We start from the raw sequence: 8,253 nt of genomic DNA, 5'->3' as shown, positions 1-8,253 counted from the left end.
ATCATAAACTCAATCTCCAAATCTTACTTGACATAATTCTACAAGAGATAATTTTGATAAGAATAATTCAGTTAGGAAACATGTGCCTAGTAGAGCCAACCTTGGATCACTGGATCATCAATTTTAAAAGCTTTCTGAATCCTGTTCTTGTACTTTAGTGTTTCACCAATTTTTAGCCAATGTACTATTTCTTGCTTGCATCAACAGACTAAAAAGTTACCTTATTTAAGATGTATCTGGATCACTGATGATTCATCAATCTAGTAACTGTATTTCTAAATTGTAATGTAATCATAAAATAATATCTTTAAGTGAATGAGTACTCTAAGATCATCAAGTCTAGTGTCAATTTAAGTCAACCATTTCTCCCTACAAAACTATTTTATATGATACTGGGATTATATGGACACAACATTAGCTTCAGAGGCAGGAGGTAACTGAGAGGAAATAAATCCATATTGTGACCTTATCAATATATTCATCCATATTGTGACCTTATCAGCTTATTAAATCTGTATGAGTCATGTTTTTTTTCACAAAGGAAATAACTTACATTTGTAGAGTTGATTTTATGGTATATTATCATATATAAAATAATCTCTACTTGTGCATTTTTAGGAAAGTTTTGAAATAGTTGTGCTACTGTAAAAGAGAAGAGAAATACATTTAGTAATAGTAGTTAAATTATCTGAATTTTATTTAGGATGCTGTTGGTAAAATGATAATAATAATATTTTAATGATATTAAAGACTCACCAAGGCACTCTATGTGAATGAATTTTATAAATAACTCAGCAAAATTTAACTTCTATTCAGGACTCACTAGAACTAATTGTTAGAAAGTTCTATTCTGTTTTCAACTCCAACATTCCTTCCTAACATAATTTACCCTTAATATTTTTCTTTTCTTTTTTTTTTTTTTTTAGAAAGGGCCTCATTCTGTGACTCTGGCTGGAGAGCAGTGGCTCGAACATAGTTCACTGCAGCCTTAAATTCATAGGCTCATGCAATCCTGCTACCTCATTTTCCCAAAGTACTGTAATTACATAATTATTTATCTTCTTTATGATAGCTCATTATAGATCTTAAGGAAGACCATTTTGTCTCTTTTTATTTGCTCTTGCGGTAACTTTTACCTAGTAAAAATGCCAGTTTTTTTTTTCTTATGCATGGTGAATCAGAAAACAGATTTACTTCAGCTCTACTAATTTCCATCCCCGAAACATATAGAAGAATATAAACAATATGGAACAAATGAAAATGTATTTTATTTACAGACATTTTACTTCCACATCCATAAGGAGGTAGTGGCCTTGCAGATGTAATTAGTTGAGTTTACACTGAATTATAAAAGGTCCTAAATCCATCGACTTATTTTCTTATAAGAAGACCTACAAAGACATGTAGGGAAAATACCATGTGAAATTTCATATGGAATTTTCATATGGAAAATACCATATGAAAGGCAGAACTTGGAGTGACGGATTACAAGCCAAGAAGCTTCAAGGATTACCAGCAACACCAGATGCTGAAAGAGGCAAGGAAAAATACTTTTCTAGAACCTTCGGAGAGAGCATGGTCCTGCTGACTAAGAAGTGGGGTGCTGCAGTAACAAATAGCAAAAATCATGGTAAGTCATGGGTAGCGGCTGGAAGGATTTTGAAGCATATGATAGATAAAGCATAGATTCCTTTGAAGTGATTGTTGGTAGAAATATAGATGTTAAATGTGATTTTGATGAGGGCTTAGTAGGAAGTGAAGAGGTTGGTAGAGAATGTTTCTACTAGGTTGGTGCAAAAGTAACCACGGTTTTTGCCGTTAAAAGTAATATCATCTAAGGTAATACACATGTCTTCATATACAGAATGTTGCTAGAAATATGAATGTTAGTTAATTCTGGTAAAGTCGCGGACATGAAGAATCATGTCAGTGAAAACATTTCCAGGTATTTATTATAGCAGCACTCCACCGCTCAGCAGCAAAATCTATATTAATTTCCTGGTACTTTTGGAGTCAAGTGCTGCAAGCTGGGTGACTTACCACAAAAGTAATTCCTTCTTTCACACATCTGGAGGCTAGAAGTTGGAAACCAAGGTGTTAGCAGGGTCATGCTCCCTCTGAAGATTTTAGGAAATAATGCTTTCCTTGCTTCTTCTAGCTTCTATTACTTTTTGTCAATTCTTAGTTCCTTGGGTTTTAGCTGCATCACCCCAATTCCTGCCTTTAGGTTTTCTAAAATACTTGAAGCAGAGAAATTCATAATAAATCACGTAATTGATTAATTAACCAGTACTTTTTAATGTATCTAGTAAGATTAGCTCGGAGGCCCACAATATATTGGTCCTATTCTCTTACAAGATGTTTAAATATGGAAATATTTAACAATAAGTGTTAGTATAGGACAGTAAGTGACCAAAAGCTAAGTATTTTTTTCAAAAAAAATAAATAAAAATTGAGTAAGAGTACGGTCAAATGAATAGAGTTTGGAATATTCAGGGGAGTCTTTGTGATAAAGCTCAGAAATGATGTTAATAATTATCAGTTGGGGGATATGAAAGAAATGAAGTTCTATAAAGACCCTAAATAAATGAGTACTATCTATATGAATAGGCAGGTGACATGAATAAAATAATTGAGGACTTTATAACTGATACCTTCACTCCATAGATAAATAATATTTACCTCAATAAATGTCTAAATGTATCAAAACCTTAGACATTTCAGAAACAAGAAATAAAGTACCATAAGGTCTATTCACTTCAATAACAAGAATAAAGTATTACCTTTGCCCTTCATTAAAACGGTTATATAACTGCTTTACAGTTTTGTTTTTTTCCTAATATATTTCAAACCATCAGTTTCAAAGATCTTGCCTGTAAAATCACCTTCCTATTGTAGATTGAGTTCTAGATTTACATGTATTTATACAGAAAACATAAAGCAGCTGAATGTAGAAAATGAAAAAGAATCTTGCAGAAGGTAAATTTTTCCTTCTAATTTCTTTGAAGCAGAAAAGATAACTATTGGGTACTGTGGCTAATACTTGGGTAATTAAATCATATGTACAACAAACCCCTGTGACACATGTTTACCTCCATAACAAACCTTCACGTGTACACTCAAACCTAACATAAAAATTTTTAAAAAATAGAATACTGAAGGATCATCGAAGGGACTAGTTTTGAATTTTCAAATGATATTTTAAAAGCTATAACACTTCTTAGTATAATATCTGATTTTAAGTTAGCATGTACACTTTTAAGTAATGCAATCTTTAAATAAAATCACTATGCATCAGCTGAGTTTAGCGTCAATAAAACTTTTCTTTGTGAAGCATATAGTTTTTGTATATTAAGATAGGAAAATACAAAGTAAGTATAAAGTCTAGGAAGAAAATTGAAATAAAATATGTTGTTCTTCTTTTTCTATCCAAAAGAAAGCAGCAATATAATGTCTTAATTTATCACTTGATTTTAAATTACTGTATATGCTTTTTATATAATTTTTAAAAAATAAAATGTGCATCTTTTTAGTGTCAGCTGGGTTCATATTGCAAACACATTTCTTTATAATCCATCTCTTTTTTGTATATATTCAGGTGGAACCCAGATAAAACATTCACAAAATTTTCAAGGAATATAAGAAATATATGAGAAGAATATGAGAGTAATATGAGAAAAAAAATGATTACTCTTCAGGAATGCTGCACTTAGTGAGTTAGGAATGTGTTTGCTCCCTAATAAAAAGGTAAACCTACACTAAAGGTGTCAAAAGATGCCGTTGCTGCATATAATAACAAACAAACAAACAAAAAACACCTGGAAGTAACTGATTTCTAAATCAAAGAAAATTATTTTCTCCCTAGGTCTGGTATTGAGTTATATAATCATGGAATACACCATCTATCAAAACAAAAAATGTAATAAATTGTCATACCAGGATTTGATAAAATGTCAGTCTCGGCACTTCTAGGGACAACCTATTAAAAATGAAGTATCTGTCGATAGCGCTCATGCATATATGTGTTAATGTATAATCCCATGTAAAATAATCTCAAAATAAAGTTCCAAAATTAGATTTATGAGTTTATAGGTCTCAAAACACATTACTATTGATGCCAAGAAGATTCAGGATGAGGTAATGTCCAAATCCATATCTTACCATATATCTGGACGTGATCAGACTTCAGTTTTACTACAGGGTCATAGTTCAGCAAACAATTTCCTGTTGCCTTTGTTAAAGTTAATACTGCCTCTTCTGTATTCCTAATACCCTTCTTTGCAAAGTTCCAGAATAAAGGAACATAGCCTATTTCAATTTCTTAGCTGAATTTTCCCCTCTGCAATACATTTTTTTCTTTCCTCTAGAGGAAGAGAATTCTAACAGAAAATAATTACAAATGACCTTGACCTTTCAAGTGAAAGGTCAAAATTAACTTCTCTGATAATCAGTCTTTTAACTTTGGAATTTAGTAAAATAATGCAGTGACACATAATTGTGTAATTAGTAGTAAATTCAAAGGAAGCAAGAATAGATCTGGGGCTAGCGTTTCATCACAGAGTATTCGGTCTTTCAAAAGCATTTTTTTTCCTTACCCATCTCTCTAGTGCATGAGTCACATATACTTATAGCAAAAAAAAGTCAGAAGAATAAAAATAAAAGTACATAGGACTCAAACTTTTGTGACTCAGTAATAAGAAAGAAATTACTAACTGATTATGTGAAGATAGGTAGGGTCTTATTTGTAGACTTCATTTGGAGAACAATTATTTGCTAGAAAAATTTAGGTATATAGTGTAGTGTCTTACCTGGGAAATGCAATATTATGTAATTCTCAGAGGTTACAGCTTCTTGTGGATACTTATTCCTCATTCATTTTGATTATGATAATCAGAGATGGGAGATTCTAAAATCTAAAAGAATAAGCAAGTGTATCTTCCTTCAATCATACAAAAGGGCTCAGAAAAAAATGCAGATGAGTGTCAGTACAACTCAAATCCATGGTATTTTAGAGATTTTTCAATTATATATTCAAAAATTATCATTGTGAGCCAGGTTAATTTATTGAATATTTAAGTAGTATGTATGAGAAGACTCATAAATTGATCATAAGTGACCTATGAAATAAAAGAACTTCCAATCTTTCATTATTTTGACAAGAAATAACATAAATTAAGTGAACTGTTCTCTCAAACCTAATTTTAGTTCATAGCATCAATTTTATAAACAGACAAAAATCTTAGCTGCTAATAAAAACTGCCATTGACTTTTGTGTTTTTTCTCTTTTCATTTCTTATCCAGAATTGAAAGTGCTATAAAGATAAAAGGAGGTTGGCAAGAAGAAAGTATAAACATAGAGATAATTAGTTTGTGAACATTTTCAAATGAATCATCCTTTTTCTAAATAGTTTTGTTAAGATATCTGGCTAGTTTAAGAAAAAAATAGGTAGAAATACTGAGTGATAAAAAAGGGAAGTGTATACAGAATCCAAGGAGAATAAATACTTGTAATAAGAGGTATGTTACACCTCTATAAAATCCAAAATAAACTCTCTTAAATTTTAAATTGTTACAATATTTTATAACAACAAAAGGCATTATCATTTAATATTTTTAAAAGATTAAAGGCTATAATACCTCTTAGTTGGAGGGAGTTTATAAATAACTGAAATTTTGACCATAACAACTGCTATTATAAACACAGTTTAATATGTCTCTCACTTCATTTCTTAAAATTCTGAAATCGGCCGGGCACGGTGGCTCACGCCTGTAATCCCAGCACTTTGGGAGGCCGAGACAGGAGGATCTCGAGGTCAGGAGATCGAGACCATCCTGGCTAACACGGTGAAACCCCATCTCCACTAAAAATACAAAAAAATTAGCCGGGCGTTGTGGCTGGCGCCCGTAGACCCAGGCTGTACAAGCGTTGTTCCAGCACCCATTTCAGCTTCTGCTGAGGCCTGGGGAAGCTTTTTTACTCATGGCAGAAGACAAGAGGGAAGAGCAGATATGTCACATGGAGAGAGAGGTAGGGAAGGAGAAAAGGGATAGGTCCCTGATTTTTTTTAACAAACAAATCTCACGTGAATTAATAGACTAAGAATTCATCCCTTACCACGGAGACGGCATCAAGCCATTCATGAGGCATCCACCCCAGGATTCAAACACCTCCCCCCAGTCCTCATCTCCAACATTGGGGGTCACATTTCAACATGAGATTTGGAGGGAAAATTATCCAAATCATATGAATTATATACTAGTATATATTGATTGCCTTATATTGCTATTTTGATCTCTCCCTCACTCAACTGTTTTTACAGGTGCTTGACATATTCACAATTGTGTTTTATTTATAAACTATTTTTGGAAAGATTAAAACATAATCTAAAGACATAGCTCAAGGGGAAACAAAAACTTGTGTGAGTAAATTTTTACAACTGTGATATAATTGAAAGTCTTTGGTCAGATATGACAAATTTAACACAGATGTTAATAAACAAATGCAGATTAAGTAGTTTCATACTTTAATTCAGTGTTCTGCAACTGTGGTAGACACATCTGCCCTCTGTGGAGAAACAGTAAATATAAGAAAAATCAGCTGGGCGCGGTGGCTCATGCCTGTAATCCCAGCACTTTGAGAGGCCGAGGCGGGCAGATCCCCTGAGGTCGGGAGTTCGAGACCAGCCTGACCAACATGGAGAAACCCCACCTCTACTAAACATACAAAATTAGCCAGGCATGGTGGCACCTGCCTGTAATCCCAGCCACTCTGGAGGCTGAGGCAGGAGAATCGCTTGAACCCAGGAGGCGGAGGTTGCAGTGAGCTGAATTGCTCATTGCAGTCCAGCCTGGGCAACGAGGGCGAAACTCTGTCTTTAAAAAAAAAAAAAAAAGGAAGATATTTCCAGAAATTGTTTACACTGCTACACTGCTACTTAACGACATGTTCAGATTCACATTAGTGGGAGTGCACAGATTATTAGATTAGATTAGATTTAACAATTTGAAGACAAAAGCAGAGCAATAACAAAGAGTTGGAAGAGAATAAGGTAAATAAGGGGAAAATATCTTTTCAAATTATTTCTAAGCAATAAATAGAAACAATGATAAATATTTTTTAGCTACAAGGAGTTAAGCCTTCAGATAAAATATAACCAATTTGTTCTAACTTAATATGTTAGAAAAATTGTATTAATACTTTTTTCATTGAATTGTCTTGCTATTTAATTATAAAACCATGACAAAATATAAACGAATTATTAGGTATTTATTTACTTTCATTTTCTTATATATTCTGTATTTAAAGGTAATTAAATTTCTAAAACCCATGATATGAACATATTTATGTAACAGCTTTGTTAATTTGGTTATAATTTTTTGTCTTGGTGTATTACGTCCTAACTTTATCCTGTTTTGAATCTGCTTTTACAAAAATACAGGATGTTTTAATTTTCTACCTAGGACCAAACGTTCATATTTCTGAGTGATAAATTATAATGTGCACCTAAGATATATTTTTAGTTAACAAATTTTGCTTTGCAGAATACAATTTAGTTTCTTTTTATTTGTTTCGATTGTTGTTTTCCAGTTTCTAAGTAATCATTTCATTTTTAATTTGGAAAAGTATCATCAACAAATGTTCTCTGTCAGAAAGAAAATACAAACCATTGATAAAATCATCTGGATTAAAAAGTGTATCTGGAACACTGAGCTTTAGAAAAATGCCAGTCAGTGAATATAGAAAGATGCTAAGAATTGTACTGAATACATATGATGGTCATTATTTTATCCTCCCTTAGCAGGTTGTTTTTCTCCAGGTGAGTACTGTTGCCCTTTAGAATTGTTTGGTTTCCTTAAGTATTTCATAATAGAAATACCATATATACTGAGCATTCTTGGTATTATAAATAAAATGCTACTTGCATTAATTATATCATAAACTGACAGTGCTGACATGGACCTTGGGATACCATTACCACTCTGTGAAGGGAAGCAGGGATAACTTTGGAAATTAAATTTTTTAGCAGCAGCTTCTTGTCTGTGAATTGTGTTCTCTTAGGAGGTGTATTTTTGAGATTTTTTGACTTAACTCCAAGTTGATTTGCATTTCTTCTTTTTGGCTTTTCCTGGTTTGTAATGTTCTTGCTAACTGAACTGATAATTCCTGTCTGCCCCTAACAGTGCCATAAACAGGCAGTATTTATCAATGATTGCTTATGATTAAAATATGCCTTTTTTCTTGGCAGCAGTTTA

Source organism: Pan paniscus, chromosome 14, assembly GCF_029289425.2.
Source record: "Pan paniscus chromosome 14, NHGRI_mPanPan1-v2.0_pri, whole genome shotgun sequence".
NCBI lineage: Eukaryota > Metazoa > Chordata > Mammalia > Primates > Hominidae > Pan > Pan paniscus.
This window is presented reverse-complemented; position numbering follows the sequence as displayed.